This window comes from Patagioenas fasciata, chromosome W, assembly GCF_037038585.1.
Source record: "Patagioenas fasciata isolate bPatFas1 chromosome W, bPatFas1.hap1, whole genome shotgun sequence".
Taxonomy (NCBI): Eukaryota; Metazoa; Chordata; class Aves; order Columbiformes; family Columbidae; genus Patagioenas; species Patagioenas fasciata.
This window is the reverse complement of record NC_092559.1, coordinates 44,690,843-44,709,513: the sequence shown is the minus strand read 5'-3', so window position 1 is coordinate 44,709,513 and position 18,671 is coordinate 44,690,843. Positions and strand designations below refer to the sequence as shown.

The window sequence follows — 18,671 nt, the reverse complement described above, 5'->3', positions numbered from 1 at the left end:
GCTTGATCCCATTACCCCTTCTCCTATCATTGTTTGCCACCGAGAAGAGCCTGGCTCCATCCTCGTGGCACTCACCCTTTATATATTTATAAACATAAACAAGGTCACCCCTCAGTCTCCTCTTCTCCAAACTAAAGAGACCCAGCTCCTTCAGCCTTTATTCATAAGGGAGGTGCTCCACTCCCTTAATCATCTTTGTTGCCCTACGCTGGATCCTCTCCAGCACTTCCCTGTCCTCCTTGAACTGAGGGGCCCAGAACTGGACACAATATTCCAGATGGGGTCTCACCAAGGCAGAGTAGAAGGGAAGGAGGAGTTCTCTCGATCTACTAACCACCCCCCTTGTAATACACCCGAGGATGCCATTGGCCTTCCTGGCCACAAGGGCACAGTGCTGGCTCATGGTCATCCTCCTGTCCACCAAGACCCCCAGGTCCCTTTCCCCTACGCTGCTCTCTAATATGTAATTTCCCAACCTATACTGGAACCTGGAGTTGTTCCTGCCCAGATGCAATACTCTACACTTTCCCTTGTTAAATTTCATCAGGCTGTTCCCCGCCCAATTCACCAGCCTGTCCAGGTCCCGCTGGATGGCAGCACAGCCTTCTGGCGTGTCAGCCACTCCTCCCAGCTTAGTGTCATCAGCAAACTTGCTGATAGTACACTCAATTCCCTCGTCTAAATCGTTAATGAATATATTGAACAATATTGGCCCCAGTACTGACCCCTGAGGCACTCCACTAGATACTGGCCTCCAACTGGATGCCGCACCATTGACTACCACTCTCTGGCTTCTCTCTTTAATCCAGTTTGCAACCCACCTCACTACTCTGTTGTCTAGACCACACCTCCTCAATTTAGCTGTGAGGATGCTGTGAGAGACTGTGTCAAAGGCTTTATTGAAGTCAAGGTAGACCACATCCACTGCTCTGCCATCATGCATCCACCTTGTTAGATTCTCATAAAAGGCTATGAGGTTGGTCAAGCATGACTTACCCTTGGTAAAGCCATGCTGACTGCCCCTAATGACCCTCTTATCCCTGATATGCCTTGAGATGACACCAAGGACAAGCTGTTCCATTACTTTCCCTGGGACAGAGGTGAGGCTGACCAGTCTATAATTACTCGGGTCCTCCTTCTTGCCCTTTCTGAAGACTGGAGTGACATTTGCTTTCCTCCAGTCCTCGGGCACCTCTCCCGTTTCCCAAGACTTGGCAAAAATGATGGAGAGTGGTCTAGCAATGACTTGAGCCAGCTCCTTCAGCACCCGCGGATGCATCCCATCTGGGCCCATGGATTTATGGATGTCCAGACTATTTAATTGCTCCCTAACCCAGTCCTCATCGACTAAAGCAAACTCCTCCCTTGGCCTGGCTTCATCTGGGGTCTCAGGGGTACAGGGTTCCCCAGGACAGCCTCCAGCAGAGTAGACAGAGACAAAGAAGGCATTCAGTAATTCTGCCTTCTCTGTGTCCTCTACCACCAGGGTACCCACCTCATTCATCAGTGGGCCTACATTGCTTCTGGTATAAGTTTTATCTGCTATGTATTTGAAAAAGTTGTTCTTGCTGTCCTTGACCCTTCTCGCCAGCTGTAATTCTAAGGAGGCCTTGGCTATTCTAGTTGCCTTCCTACATCCTCTAACAGCAGCCTTATTTTCCTCCCAAGTGGCCAGCCCCTGCTTCCATGACCTGTCAACTCTTCTGCTTGAGCATACCCAACAGATCCCTATTCAACCACACAGGCCTCCTGGCTCCCTTCCTCGACTTCCTACGTGTGGGGATGCTCTGATCCTGAGCGTGGAAGAAGCAATCTCTGAATGCAGTCTAGCTCTCTTGGGCCCGTTTTCCTTCAAGCAATCTTGCCCATGGGATTTCCCGCAGCAATTGCTTGAAAAGGCTGAAGTTAGCCCTGCTAAAGTCCAGGGTTGCAATTCTACTTGCTATTCTGTTCCTGCCACACAAGATGCTGAACTCCACCATCTTGTGGTTACTGCAACCCAGGCAGCCCTCAACCTTTACTGCTTCGACCAGACCCTCTTTGTTAGTGAGGATGAGATCCAGCAGTGCACCTCTCCTAGTTGGCTCCTCCACCATCTGCATGAAGAAGTTATCATCAATGCACTGGAGGAACCTCCTGGACTGTGGCTGGCTGGCTGTATGGTCCTTCCAGCAAACATCAGGGAAGTTAAAATCACCCACAACAACCAGGGCCTGTGACTGTGAGGCCACTCTCAGCTGCCCGTAGAAGGCCTCATCAACTTCCGCAGCCTGATCTGGTGGTCTATAATAGACACCTACAACAGTATCACCCCTGCCAGCCTGTCTCTTGATCCTGACCCATACACTCTCAACTCGTTCCTCATCCGCTCCTGGGCAGAATTTAGTACATTGCAGTTGCTCTCTCGCATAGAGAGCAACTCCACCACCACGCCTGGCTGGCCTGTCTTTCCTGAAAAGGGCGTAGCCATCCATGACCACATTCCAGTCATGTGAACTGTCCCACCACGTTTCTGTAATTGCCACCAGATCATAATCTCCCGATCGAACATAGCATTCTAACTTCTCCTGCTTGTTCCCTATGCTGCGCGCATTGGTGTACAGGTATTTCAGGGAGTGAGCAGAGCACACCAATTTCTCCCTAGGGGCAGAGGAGGCCACCCGGTCCTCATCTGTTTTAGAACGGTGCCCCACTGGGGCTGTAATGAGCACTGTGCGTTACTGGCTGCCATGGTGCCATCAGGGGGTGTAAAATTAGGAGTGATTCCAAGAGGAAAGATTATGTTCCCTCGGAGTTGTGTCCGGAGACTGATAATCAGATATTCTGTTTACTTTTCAGTTTTCAAAACCAATTCTATGCTCTCTGACTCCTGTTTTACCTTTCTGGTGGGTCCTCAGAAAGCAGGGAAATGGAACCTCGCTCCTGTATGATTTGAGAGTTTTTTTGTATGAGTCAGACCTTTAGGCAGCCCTCCTAAATTAGAAAATTAGTTACCTTTTAACCTTTTAATACTCCGAGTAGATGGCTCTGGCTGGGTGAAAGTTCAGGATAAGATTTAAACGGGGAGGGGGTTTGGCCTGGTGGTGCGAGGTGAAATTCAGAGATTTGTTTCTGATCATTCAGCCTGTTTGCTCTGAAGGTGTGAAATAATTTGAGCTCTCAGACTGTTTGCTAAGGTCCATAGTTAGCTGCATTTCATTGAGTAATTAGCTGCGTTCACAACAGCACGTGCCTTCAGAGCGGTGGTTGGTATTCCTAGGTGAGATTTTCCAATACACAGGGTGCTTCAAAAAGGAGGACCCAATTTCAAATTGAAATGACTTTGAAACTGCGTCCATCTTTTTCAAACACTCCATATTGTCTCTGTGCTTCATCTCTGTTTCTTATTCTGAGCCGTGTCTCTCTCAGAGGCAGGGAACAAAGTTGAATGATGTGGTGAGCTCAGAAAGCAGTTCTGAGCGGTGCTTTGCATTGGAGAGAAGCTAGCAGCAGCAGGATGGTGACACACAGGTACATTGTTGAACTCATTGGCAGATGACACTGATAGGTCATCCACACAGTTTTGAATGAAAGAAAGATTCCAGGACATGGGGGAGCTGAGGCTCTTGTTCTGTGGGGGGTAATGGCGTCATTTAGAAACAGTCGTTACACTGATACCTTCCCCTTGCTAATTTAGATGCATAAGCTGCTGGTAGCATCAGACTCCTGCGAATTGCTCCTCTTGCTTCTACTGGAGTCGAATATACAAGAGTATTTTGGGTTTTGTATTTTCTCCCACAGGCCACATTTGACAAATGACCTTGCTATTATCATCTTCATGGAATTATAGAATAGTTTGGGTTGAAGGGACCTTGCCAACTCCCCCAATGCCACCCCTGCCATGAGCAGGGACATCTTCACCAGCTCAGGTTGCTCAGAGCCCCGTCCAGCCTGGCCTGGGATGTCTCCAGGGATGGGGCATCCACCACCTCTCTGGCCAACCTGGGCCAGGCTCTCACCACCCTCAGGGGCAACAATTTCTTCCTCATGTCCAGCCTGAATCTCCTCTCCTTTACTTTAAAACCATCACCCCTTGTCCTGTCGCAACAGGCCCCGCTCAAAAGTCTGTCCCCATCTTTCTTACAGGGCCCTTTTAAGTTCAGAAAGGCCGCACTAAGGTCCTCCTGGAGCTTCTATAGGCTAAACACCCGAACTCTCTCAGCCTGTATTCCCAGCAGAGCTGTTCCAGCCTTGGATCATTTCTGTGACTCCTCAGGTCCGTGCCTGTCCTGTGCTGAGGACCCCAGAGCTGGGCTGGATGATTGTTTTGACTATAGACTTTTTTTTTTTTTTTTTTTTAGACATTTAGACCTTTCAAAATGCAGTATCAGCATGGTGCAATACTTGAAATAACTGTAAAAGACATAGGTGAAATTTTGGTTGAGATCAAGCAAACAATATATGCAGTGAGATGATTCAGTGTGGTTCTCCAGCCCCCAAACACCTGAAGGTTGATACATTTACAAGTCCGCCACCACAATTAATAACAAAAATAAACCAATAGTAATTTATATTCTTAATGGAAGACCAGAAGATAAGTGATATCCTTTCCAGTTTGTATCCTGGAAGAATTAGTTACTTAATTTCTTCTAAATCAGTACTTTTTTCAGGATAAATGCAGCACTGTTTTAAAACTTCAAAGAGGAGCCTGACATCTCTGCTATCTACCCAAAAAAAGGGATTGAGACAGAAAGTATAGCTGACTTATTACAATTTTTATAATTTGTTTTTAATGGGTTTGTCGCCTAAAGATTGCTATAGTCCAAATTGTGCATGGCTTTTAAATTTAAAAGCATTCATTGGAATGATCTAGTATCGTTGCTTTTGGAAGAAATCCCTTGACGTATCAACTATTTCTCATTGAAATGTAAATACTAAATGATGTGTTAAATATATACACACATTTATGTCATGCTGGCATCCAGGAATCTCACATTTTTGAGCTCAAGTCATCATTCTCTGAAGAATTAATAATTTAAGGTAATCACAGGTACACACCATCTCTTTTGCTTTAGAGATTAAATGTGTATGTATAAGATTTTGTTGCCAAAAATCAGTTTTAACTTGGGTGTCACATGCAAGAACCTGGATCTCTTAAAGAAACAGGTGCTTGCTTTGTGTCCCTATGTAAGAAATGTGTTACCAAGGAGAACAACTTCTTGTAATAAGGAAATAACCCCAATGCAGGAAAGAAATTATTGCTGTGATTTCTACAGTTCAGTCTATGCCAGATTGTTCCATCATGAAAGAATGTCTTAAAAGCAGAAAAAAAAAAAAAGAGAAAAAAATCTATTACCTGACATGGGAATATATCCTCCAGTGGGAAGGAGAGAGAGAAAAAGAGGAGAGGAAAAAAAAAAGTGAGAATAACTATTGAAATCTCCAAATGAGAAAATCTGGGGGGGATATATATATATGTTGAAAGACTTGTATATGGTTTGGTGCATTGCTCTTGAGACGTGAGCTTTATCTGAGTTCTATGGGTATTTTATTTTATAAGACACTTGGGAAGGAAAAAAAAATCCCACAAACTCAAAACATTGTCCAGTTTCTGAAATTAATAGCAAAATAACTTTGACATGTAATTGATACGTGAGTTCATTATTTCTAGTTTCCTCCTTATCTGCAAGCAACCAGTTTTCAGAGGAAGTTGGAGATCAGCATAATTCCATGTCAAGTTATTTTATGTGACCAATAGCTTCGAATAAAAAAAAAAAAAACACACACACACAAACAAATCCCCCTGTTCTGTAGTTGCTCAATATAGATAAACAATATTTTATTTGAAGTTAAATGAGGTTCCTGATGGTTCTTGTGACCCTTTAGAAATGCTTGAGTTTCAGAAAAATGTACATTTGACCCACGGTGGAGGAAAAATAATTTTTCTCTGAAGCTTTATTCTTGTGCTGAGTGGTTGTGTTTGTGTTGGAGCAGATTTAATTTGAACAGATTCTACAGGTTGAGGGAAATTTTTCTGCAGTTAAATGTGCCCCAACTGGGTTTTGAAGAGAAAGAAAATGAGAACAACTCACTAACTGGAACTGCATGAATTTAGCGCTTTTTTTTTTTTCTTTCAGAGTTATATAAGGGTATTGAAAGCAGATTTTTCTTCCCCAAAAATTACTTAATATATTACAGCAACCTCTTTGTTTATTTCTTTACACTGAATCTTATTAAAAAATAGAAAATAATTTTGTAACATCTCATTAATTCAGCCTTTTCATTTATCAACTTGGAGACATTATTCTTGGTAATGATAAGCTTCTGATTTTTTTTCTGTAGCTAAAATATATTTTTTCCAAGTGTTTACATTCTTTTTAAATAGAAAAATATTGCTTTTTTTCAGGCTAAAATGTTATTATTCAGTATATCTAGTTCTTCCCTGGATTTCTTGGGATGGATGTGGGTAGGGGATTGTGAAACATCACAGTTTAGAGGGGGAGCTGTTCCTGGCTTAACTTTAGGTCTGGCTTAAATGAATTTGCAGTGGAACCAGATCCTGGTGTAACCTCTGGCCTGATGTAATTATCATTAATTATTACCAGTAATTAGCATTTTACACCATCTGACTTCCTCAGCAGGGAGCAAAAAGTCTGGTAACTCACACAAACTCAAAAGGAATAAAATATGCTTTGTGATTTTTAAGGAAGAATGTTATTCAAGCCATGTCTCTTCCTGATGTATAACTTCAAAAACCATTTTTGTATCGAGGTGATGCAGTTCTGTGGACAGTGATGCAGGAAATTATGATTCCAGTTTGCTCTTGGCGTTGAGCAAATAACAAGGACTTTGCTCAAACTCTGGCCTAGAGCTATTGCCGAAGAACTTAACTTAAGCTGAGCATACTCGTGATGCTTTAAACTCTTTTTTCCTCATATTTTACAGTAATTTGTGTTATTTACAGCATTTCTAGCAGCATCCTTGAGAATACTTAAGTGTTTGAGTGTGCTAAAAATCAGACTGATTTCTGCTCAATGAAATCCTCTTCTTTGTGGTAAGGACAACACCAGTTCTAATCCTGAGACTAATCAAGAATTTTACCCCAGCCAGTCTTTTCTGTAATTAATTTATTTTGTTTCAAGACAGATTGCACTATAGTGTTAAAGTTGTCATTATTTGAAAGAACACTTAGTTTTATGTTTGTACTTGTTTTATACTTTAAGAATAAAATATTTGGAAAGTGACACTGTAACAAAGAAAATCTTCGCATCCCTGCTTAAACACATTGATGCTGGTTTTTTGTTTTGTTTGTTTTTTAATTTTAAATAGAGATACTGTAAAATCTTTGAATTTGAGAAGTATGAATAGATTTTTAATTTCCTGTAGGTCCCAGGTGAAAAACCCCTTGATAATTGATGCAGGACATCTCTGTTGCAGCTTAATGATACTGGATTTTGAAGCGTATTGTGGAAATTAAATAGTAACGGTGGTGGAAAAGTTCAAAATATCTTTCTGATGGATGACAGGATGGGACTGTGTCACCAAATTAAATATCTCCTTAGTTCTGGAGGAGGTAAAAATGGTCTTTGGTTGAAGGCAAGAATGATACAGACTCCTGTCCAAGTTATTTCATTGTGTTTTAAAAGGTTTCATGTAGTCTGCAATTTATTTCTCAATAAGGAGGCAAATGCAATTTTTCTCCCTCTTTTAAAAATATGTAACAAGGTCATTGTGGGAACAGAATAGAAAAGCAACCACGTATAAGGACCGTTGGAAGGTTTCAGGTTTAATTCTCACAGCCCTGACTTCAGTAAAACTATTTTGGAAACTATTTTAATTTTTTTGAGGGTAATTTCTTTTCAAGATTTTTTTTTTTTAATTCAGTTACGCGTATTTTCCTGTAATGTTGCAGTCTAGGGATCCTGCGTACCTCAGGAATGCTAGTGAGACTTCTTGCAATACAAATATTAGAATAAAATTTTAGAATAAATATTTTATAATAAATAGCTGCCCCTTGAAAGACTGCAAATCTCTGCTACACTGAGTTTTAAGCTGCAATAGTAGAAATACTTAGCAGGTGATAAACTCAATTGTGTAATATTAACACCACTTGTCCTTACGATTTGATTGTTTTGTTTAAATGCTTGGTTGCTTTTATAGATTTTGCTCAGGTGACCATTCGTCCTCTTTCAACTTGAAATTCCGGATTTTTGGGAAATGTTTCTTTTATTTAGTTTTCTGAAATTCCTACTAGGTGTAAAAGAGGAGTTGGGCCTGAAACTACAGCAGGGCAGAGGCTCAGGGTGTGGGGTTTGGTGAGACTTAAACTTCTGAACCAAAGGAAACGAGGGTTTGGGGCAAAACGAGGAATATTTGGAAGAAGAGATAATAGGTGTAGGTCTAAGTTGGGAGTAGCAGGTACCTGCCCTCTTTTATGTTCATTTATTCAATGTTTTATTGGTTTTTGAAACCTGGTTCCAGCTGCACACACAACCAAAAATATTGAGAGCAGGTGGAAAAATTCTGTTGTTACCTGTTCTATGTAACCAATGCATGGAGTGAAAACTAAACAAATATAATTTTTCTTTCCCTTGCATACATATTTTTCCAGTTGTGTCTTGAGGCAAAAGAATACGATTCCACAAATGAAGTGATTGATTTAAAACTAGGATTGGAAAAAGAAAACAAAAATAGTTTCCCTGATCCTGCTGTTGAAGGGGCTTTTGCTGAATTCTTTGCGTGGGCAACACTTGGATGTTCTTTCCTTTTCCAGGCCTTGTCGTGCCGTTTTTTGCCAGTTGAGAGTCAGCTCAAGCTGTTTCCTTTTTCTTTCCAGCGTCCCTTACACCAGCAGACTTGTGAAAACTCTACTTTATAATTTCATTAGATGAGAGCGGAGCCCTCCTCCTGGCACCCATGTCTTTCAGCAGCAAACTGATGGGGGAGGACTACTTTACAGAATCACGTCTGGGGTGGCAAGTGAGTCTTAATTTCTCTAAATTCTGCTTCGAACCTCACAAAATATTGATTTTTTTTTTTTATGTGACTTCTAAATGCACCTGTAGCCCGGTGATGCTGGTGTGCAAGCTCAGGGTAGAAAAGCTGCCTATAGAAATACTTTTCTATGCATATTCTTTATAATTACTCAGTGGATATGGTACCTGCTCTGTGGCTCTGCTTGAGCAATTTTTATAACATTTTGTGGTGTTTGCCTTTTCCTGTAGGCTGTCTGATGTCTTTTTCCTCAATAGTGTGACTAGATTTTGACCTTTCACGGGTGGACTGTTTACTATAGAGAGATCTCGCCTGAAGAACGTGGAAGACTTGATGCTGGTTTTTTGTTAAGAAAAAGGTTTCTCATGTTTATTGTAATATACACCATGTTTTGGTTGATGGTTGCTTTCTTCTTCACACCAGATGGGTTTTATTGGTGTGTATATTACATGTAAAAATACTTCTAAAAGTTTTTCTTTTCCATATAATAATAAAAAATAATATATATTGCTAACAGTAAAGATATATTTTATTTTCTTTTTCCTTGATAAACTGGACAACACTTGGCAAATCAGTTGTTCTCAATACTATTTATTTTGCTCTTTTGTGAAATCCATTCCCAGTCAGCATCCCTGGGGAATATTAATGTTCAGGCCGCACGTGCTCTGCTGTCAAATATTTTACAGCCTGTGTCAGTTTGTGTGGGTCTCCTCACGGAGGCAGTAAAAGAACATTTCTCTGGAATTTGCGGCGGAACCCAAAGACTACGCTGCTTCTGCCTAAGAGGAGGTTACATGCATATCTGGGTTAGACCTCTGCCATGACTGGGTTCTGCCCGTAATGTAAATGCATCAGAAAACCTTTGCTTGGGTTACAGTTGATTTAAACAGAGAAGAAATTAATTAAATTGTTCCCTGCAATGTTTTTTATTTGAGTCCCTCCAGGTACATTCTTTTCCTTTGCTAGAGAAAATTGCTCTTAAATGTTTTTCCGGAGCGTTTTTTAGTAAGTGATTTGTACTTTTGTTGCATATTTCAATAGCTCTACTTACCCGATGGTTTTATTCTTCTTGGTTCCACTCTCTCTGGTCACCCACAGGCAATAAATTTTTTTTTTTTTTTTCTGGTTACTTGATTGATTTGTAAAGTCCACCCAAATTGCCACCACTCCTGCCTTCCTTTGTACCTCCTCTGATCTCATATCCCCCCCATGACTTTTTACTTTGTGTATATCAAGTTTTGTTAATGCAAACTCTGAAGATTTCAGCCTCCGTCTGTTCTTGTGTCTTCCTCCATTGCCTGTAGGAACTCATTATAATAAGAACCGCCTTCTCGGGGACAGGTTATGAATATGTATAGGCGTTCCTAAAACTTTCATGAATATGTAACACTTTACTGCATTTAACCAAACTCACAACTACTGTAAAAACACACACATCTTGGGCGGAGCTATCCCCTGTGTGTCCGGCATCGTAAATACATACCTTCTTTACAGTCTCAAGGGTTGTAAGGTCATTTCCACGCCTCATTTTGGCAAGCCAGGCAGGAGGGCATTCTCCTTGGCTGCTTGAACAACTGAGAAGGGAAGTCTTAGGCACGGCCTGAAGTTTGTGTGGGTTTTTTTTGCTTTTGTTTTTTTTTTTTTGTTTTTTGGTTTTTTGTTTTGTTTTGGTGTGTTTTTTTGGTTTTTGTTGGCTTTTTTTTTGTTTGTTTGTTGTTTTTGTTTTTGAAAGATCTCCGTTCTCCGTCGTTCATTGCGGGAGCAGATATTTTGTGTCTGGCCATGACAGCAGATAAGGTATGTTGCAATAAAATTGCATTTAATTGCATTTAGCGGGGAACCAGTAAGCCGTAGGGGGACGCCCTACACGTGGCCAGAGTTTCTGCAGTGGTAAAAGGTACCTGGGAAGTAGGGGTTGCTGTCTGTGGGTCAGCCGCAGCCGCTAGCAATCTTGGGAGTAGATCGAGCAACCCCGAGGTTTCTGTCTCTATTCCGAGAGCCAGGATGGACTTTTGCTAATGACTAATCTTAGCAAGAGTGAAGGACAATGTAGAAATCTCTCTTTTTGCAGCTGCTGAAAAAAGTAATAATGAAAAAGGAATTGGTCTATAACTGTGTGTTATCTTTTGTAAGTACCCGGGCATTCCATGCATTCCATTCTAAATCGTAAAGTAACTCGTAAATGGTAAGACCAACCAGCTGTGTCTGTGTGAACTGTGTGTGTGCTAATTACAGTAATTACTGTTTATGGTGGTATACTTTAGCCTGTGATCTGTATAAAGCAGATGAGCTTAAAACACCTTGATTTAAGTCACGTGACATATGAGTTAAAATTACAGTGCGCACGGTGTAAGAAAGTATATGCAGATATGTTTTTCATCCTCCGAAATCAGGGACGTAATAACAAAATGGGAACCGGTTCCATTAAAATACTGAAGTACCATCTTGTTTTCCTTAGGATGCATCCTTACACATTAGAGTAACTTAGTGGGGATTTCTGATAAATTAAGGTTTGAAACAATATTGTATTTACTTGTGGTTTGAATGTGGGGTTATATCAATTAGTGGTAATTAAATGTTGTTCTGCAGAACTTGGAAAATAGGATGAGATACAGTACTTGAAGTTAATTTGCTCTTATTGTTATCTAATAATTTTGAGACCAGGAAAGGTTGTTAAACTCTGATCCGTATGGAATTGATGTGCTAGTTGGAGATATGGAAAAAGAACAAACTAAATGTTATGATGGATGTGAGCTTGGCAGCTTGTGTTTAAAAGTGTAAGTTTGTAAGTGGCTAGAATATGAATTGAATTTGATTTAGGAAAATAGAAATAATGGACTTATGTTTAATATGTTGTTTTTCTGACATCTGCAAAGGGTAAATGGGACTGGGGAACGTAACTATCGCTGAGCCAATTGGAATTGCATATGAAGTGTATTATGACTGGAATTAAATGGAAAAACAAGAAAGCAAAATATCCCAGGCCCATGTTGTAATATCTTACAGCTTGGCACAGGCCTGTAATTTATAAACTCAACCTTCCCGTGTCCACATGGCCTTGCCTGTGTCTAAACTGCAGCAAGGAGAGGGGAAAAAAAAAAGAAAAAGAGAAACGCTGCTAGAAGCAGCTGAGGGGAGAGTGGTGGGGAGGACAAGCTGCATGGCTTTCAGGGTAGCCTGACACCCAAAGTAGTGCGAGCTGGCCTAGAGAAGTAATAGAAACTGAGGGCAACAGAAAGTAGAAATTTGGAAATGTTGTTAGATGAAGCTTGGAGAGTATTCAGTAACAGGGAAAAGGAAGATTGTTGAAAGGATAAGAAAGTGGGGAACTAAAGAGGTTGAAAGGCTTTGAAGTCCTTTAGAGAGAGATCAATGTATGTTGGGAAAATGAATGTCGGGGAAGGTACAGAAGAAATAGGCAGAGAGAGAAACGGACAGTAGCAAGTTTTGTAAAAGACTGGTGGGAACTTGGAATGAACAGAAACAAGTGGAATTTTTGGTGGATTGCCAATAAGTAACAATTACATAGTAGGTAAAGGCAGTCACTGGCCAAAGTCAAAGGGTGTATTTTTGTGAACCTTTGAAATACAAATTGGGTAAGCAAGTAGGTATTGATAAATTTCTATATATGTCCAATTCCTTAAAACCTTTTTGGGAGAAATTTGTTGGAACAAATGGCTGCAGTAATCAGATTTGAAAGAGGAAGAATTTACTCTGGAGATAAATGATCAGCAGTATATGAAAATTATGGGCTTGCTTTTAGCAGCTGTTCCCACAGAAGGCAAGATTAATGAAGAAGTGAACCAAGTGTATCCCGGGATATAGACTACTGATGTACCTGGAAGGGCAAAATGCTGTACCTGTCAAGGTAAAAATGAAAGGAGGAGAAAAGCTGGTAAGGATAAAACCCTTAGAAAAGGGAGGACAGGGAAGGAATTTGGCTGGTAATCAAGAAATTCATACAAATGGGGTTATAAACAAAATAACAAAGGACCTCTACCCAGTGGTAGCAAACCCATACACCTTTTGGACTGTATTAACTCTGATTTGGTTTGATTTACTGTTTCAGATTTAAAAGATGCCGTTTTGCTTTCCTCTCCGTGAAGCCAACCAGACAATATTTACGTAAAATCCAGCTCACATGGATGGTGTTGCCACAAGGATTTAAGAACAGCCCGACAATATTTAGAAATCAGCTCGCTAAAGACCTTGAATCTTGGGAAGCCCCATCTGATGAAGGACAGATGCAACAATATGTGGATGACATTTTGATCGCTACGAGGACACAGAAGACGTGCGTAACCTGAACTGCAAGTTTATTGAACTGTTTGGGGCTCCAAGGATACCGGGTATCACAGAAGAAAGCCCAGATGATACAGCAACAAGTAACTTATTTGGGCTATGAAATCAGTGCAGGGCAGAGGACCCTGGGACAGGCTCAAAAGGAGGCTATATGCCAAACTCCAAAGCCTCAAACTGTAAAAGAATTACGGACCTTTTTGGGCATGACAGGGTGGTGCCGGTTGTGGATTTATAATTATGGATTGTTTGTCAAGCCATTGTATGCACTAGCAGCCACAGATCAGAAACGCCTGCAATGGAATAAAGGAGCTACATGAGCCTTAGAAGAACTTGGTAAGGCTTTGATGACAGCCCCTGCTTTAGGACTCCCAGATGTGAGTAAACCATTTTTTCTGTTCTCTCACGAGAAGCAGGGAATACCCTTGGGTATACTGGCACAGGATCTTGGCCTGTACTGACAAGCGGTAGCCTATTTCTCCAAACAATTAGATGCAACTGCAAAGGAGCGGCCTGGATGCCTGCGGGCAGTTGCAGCAGTGGTACTGAACATACAGGAGGCCCAGAAATTTACCATGGGTCAGAAAATGACTGTGCTAGTATCCTATACGGTGTCTACAGTTCTAGAAGAAAAAGGGGAACATTGGCTTTCCCCACAAAGATTTCTCAAATATCAGGCTAAATCATTGTCACTAACATTGTCAATCCAGCTTCTTTCCTCAGTGGTAACAATGGAGAACCAGTTAATCACGACTGCCTGGAAACCATCAAAGCAACATACTCCAACTGACCAGATATAAAGGACAATCCTAGGGAAAACACTGAGAACTGCTTTATGGACGAAAGCAGCAATATCTTGAACAGAGAAAGGCATGCTGAACTACTAGCCGTGAAGTGATGGAATCCGGACCTCCACCTAAAAGTACTTCTGCACAAAAGATAAAAAATAATTGCCCTTACTTGTGCTCTGGAACTAGCTGAAGGTAAAACTGTGAACTTCTATATGGACTCTAAGTATACTTTCAGGGTCGTGCATGTGCACAGAAGAATTTGGAAAGAAAAAGGACTCTTGAACTCTCAAGGCAAACATATCAAACATGCAGAAGAAATATTGGCAGCTCAACTTCCTAAGAAGGTGGCAATCATGCATATCTAGGCATACCAGAAAGTGAACTTGGAATTGGAAAAAGGAAATGAGCTGGTGGACAGAGAGGCAAAACTGGTGCCTAAGCAAAAGGTGAATGTAGAAAGTGCCCTAGTCCTCGACGGGCAGGTTTCTTTAGAAGGTAAGCCAGAATATACTAAGGAAGACTGGAAACTTACTATAGACCTAGAAGGATCATATAATTAGGAAGGGTGGGCTCACACCCCACAGGGAAAACCTATTGTTAACTCCTATTTAGTTTGGCCTTTAGTAGCAGAAGCATTATATAAACATTTGATCACAAATAGTAACTACAAATTTGTATACTACTGTAAGACAGGTGACACAGCAATGCGATCTTTGCCTCCAGACTAATCCTAAGAATATACCTAAGCCAGAAATGGGTCATATTGGGAAAGGAAACAGACCTGGGCAATAATGGCAAATTGATTTTTTGGAACTCCCAAGAAAAGGGGGGTGCCAATATTTGTTGGTACTGACTGATACCTTTTCAGGTTGGCCAGAAGCATTCCCTACCAGAAGAACACAAGCACGTGAGGTAACTAAAACATTAGTACAAGAAATAATACCAAGGTTTGGAGTTCCAGCTGATATATCCTCTGATGAAGGGCTGCATTTTATTTCAAAAGTTGTACAGCAAATCAGTCAGCACTTGGGAATAGACTGGCAACTACATATCCCTTATTGTCCTCAATCCACTGGCCAGGTAGAAAAAAAAATGAATCATCTAATTAAACAACAAATTATAAAATTGGGGCAGGAGGTGAATGTGGCTTGGCCTCGATGTTTGCCTTTGGCCCTCTTGCATATGAACAAGACCAAGGGCAAAGGAAGGGTTGAGTCCTTTTGAAATCCTCTATGGGAGACCCTATAGTTTACAGAAAGGGATATCTGCGCAAGAAGGGGATGAAATTATGACTTCTTATATGGTAACATTGGGTAAACAACAAAATTGGGAAACGTGTTTGGGACTCGGAGTAGGGATTTGGATGGGCCAGTACATAACATCCAGCTGGGAGATTATGTGAAGTCTCTTGCAGAAAAGGACTTTGGAACCACAATGGGAAGGTCCATTTCAAGTCCTCCTGACATCTTCACTGCTACCAATATTAAACAACAGAACGTCTGGATCCATCATTCTAGAGTGAAGAAAGCCTGGAAAAGACCACGGAGGGTAACCGAGATGCAACCTGGAAAATTGTATTTTTCACGATCATCGCTTTAGGACATCGTTGGCATGCAAAAAATTGGCATGTAATGCTCACCCAAATGATTTCAAATAATGTAAACCTTTCAGACTTTTGGATATACACGGTCCTCCCAGAGGAATGGTATTTCCACTGTTGGGAGTACCCCATCCAGACTGGAGTAGAGAAGGGGGTGGAAGGGGAAAGTTGGATGCAAACCAGAAGCAAACCTGTCTTTATGGACAGGACCTGAGTAAAACAATAGGAAGACATTTCAAATTGGTACCTTGGAATCAAACTGAAATTACAATTTATTCTAGATGCATGAACTCCATAGATAAAATCACCAGTTGGGAAAAGTTTCCAAATGGCAGTGAACGTAGTCACAGGGTGTTGGAATCTTTGATATAACTAAGCTGAAAGAACTGGGGTTTAATTACAGCATACAAAACATAGAAAACTTTAACTTCCCTTCCAACATAGCAACAACTTGTAATCTACCTCCTGGGTGGTGGTGGCTTTGCAGAGACAGACAAGCCAGGAAAAGTCTACCTGGTAATTGGCAAGGCCATTGTACAGGTGGATACATAGTATCTCAAGAAAAGATGTTTAACCATTCATACCCACCCTCAGGTATTGTTAGGATGTTATGGAGAAAAACGCGTTCAGTGCCGAATAACCCTCTTATAAAGAGACCCTCTGGATTTCCTAGTTTTGCCAGATAGTTTGTTCCTCAGCTGAGAATTAGTGAGCCAGAAAAAAACATAGTAAATATATCAGCCACAATGGAGAAAATCTAAAATGCCACTATGGATGCTCTTCAGGGACGACACCAGGAAGAGATATCACTAAGCAAGATAGTCTGTCTGTTCTTGTCTCTTCCTCCATTGCCTGTAGGAACTCATTGTAATAAGAACTGCCTTCTCAGGGACAGGTTATGAATATGTATAGGTGTTCCTAAAACTTTCATGAATATGTAACACTTTACTGCATTTAACCAAGCTCACAACTGCTGTAAAAACACACACATCTTGGGTGGAGCTATTCCCTGCGTGTCCAGCATTGTAAATACATACCTTCTTTACTATCTACTCTCCCACCGTGAGGACCATGTGAGCCGGTTTGAAGTTGGGTTGAACTATTGCCAGACTGGTCTGTGAATGTCTCACTTGGGACATTTGTTGCTGTTTTTCATGAGATAAAACTCATCTTCTGTCTTAATCACAGCAGCAATGGAAAAAAGTTGCCTCTGCCATCAGTCGATGCAGACCCGAGACAGATTTTATTATTAAGTTCTTGCACACTTCCTTTGACAGAAACTGTGTGTGGTGGTTGTTTTTCTTGTTATCTCATTTATCTTTGTCATTTTGAATGGTGTGATAGTATAGAATGGTTGTACAGCAGCAGCACTTCTTGGCCCAGGTTTTGAGTTCCAAAAATTAAAGGTCAGATGGCAACTTCTGGGAGAGAAATCAAAAGCCTGAAACCCACGCGTGTCGTAAGGAGCTTCACGTGAATTAGAACACGGTACAAGGGCAGGAATACACAGGAAAAACCTGAAAGTGATTCATTTGCTTTGTAAACCCACATCTCTGAATAACAAAATACCTCTAGTTTGTATGGTATGTGTCAGCAATAATAACTAAAAGATGCAGGTAAAGAAATCTGGTTATTTAAATTTAAGTCATTAAACTATTGTATCAAATTATCCTTTTAGGTACTTTTATGCTTAATGATCGAGTAATATGATAGTAAAGCCTCAGACAGGCATGTCCTGGAACATGTATTAATGCTGAAATTAAAACACTTGTTCCATTTTCATGCTCAAAAATCCACAGCAACTGATAAATCAACAATTTTTTTACACAGTATTGCAGTGAGAGGTCAAATGAGTACAAACCAAAGATCCTTCAGCAGTACAAAGATATTATTCAAGTCCTTGGAAGACATTTCCTCCTTGTACCAAAACTAGAGATTTTCCAACAAATCCTTCAGCTGGTGCCTGCTCTGTGTTTAAGGTTCTCCTCTTCAAACACAGGCTTTTGTTTCACCTCTCTTCGTTTACCTTTCATATATTATTATGACTTAATTTTCTTGAATTTCTAGTAATCTTTCAATTCCTTCTTTCCCACACCTGCTGCTGTTACTTCTGAAATTTTCATTTTGAGAAATCAAGTAGTCATACCTGTTGTCTTATTGTACAAAAGTGAAATGTTTTTCCCTTTTCTGACCTATCAGACACTATCTGTTCCTCTAGAGGAGCTTTGTGCATTAAAATATGGACACAAATAATGTATATATGTTTTGTTGGGGTTTTTTTGTTTGTTTGTTTTTGTTTGTGTTTTGTTATTTTTTTTTTAGCTGGCCTGTGGGCGGTCTTCACATTTGGCAGGGTGGGGACCAAAGTGCGGCTGCAGCTGGAACACTGCTCTCCTCTCACAAACCAGAGTCTGCTGCTTCTCCTTGTCTTGGTGAATCTCACTGATGCTCCCGATATGTCCAGTCCCTACAGACAAGCTATTATGTCCTTCAAGAACACACAAGGTTTGTATTTCTTAAGCATCAATGGATGAAAATGAAGCGTTAAGTTGCTGCGACTACTTCAAGGTTCCATTTGCAAAACTTGTTTTCCCTCCAGCCAACCTGTGGAAGAGCAATATAGTATAATTTCTTTTGAGGACAAGGCTACTCTTTCCTTAAGAATTGAGAAATTGTAGCCAGCTTCATAATTTCATAAAATATGAATAAAACTGACCGATAAGTAGGTTGGTTATCCAAGAGTCTTCAGGAGTTCCCTAAAACTTTGTAGCACCAGGGGAAATTCTGTTTAACTCGAGACACGTTCCTCACAATATGAGGATATAGGATAGTTCGAATATGAATAATTTTTTGTCCTAACGTGCCCCTTGGATTTATTGGATACTGTTTACAGGTAATTGAGATCAAATTCTTGATAAAATTTATGTTTCGTTCTGTTTTTTTTTTGAACTGAGAACTTCTATGAATGCTTTATTTTGGTTGACTTTATTTAATGTCCTCAGTAGCTA

The 18,671-nt window shown here is 40.7% G+C and overlaps 1 pseudogene; it reads left to right on the top strand.

The window, feature by feature from the left end:
• Positions 1-18,671, top strand: part of LOC136115740 (dymeclin-like) — a 210,031-nt pseudogene that overhangs the window by 29,888 nt on the left and 161,472 nt on the right.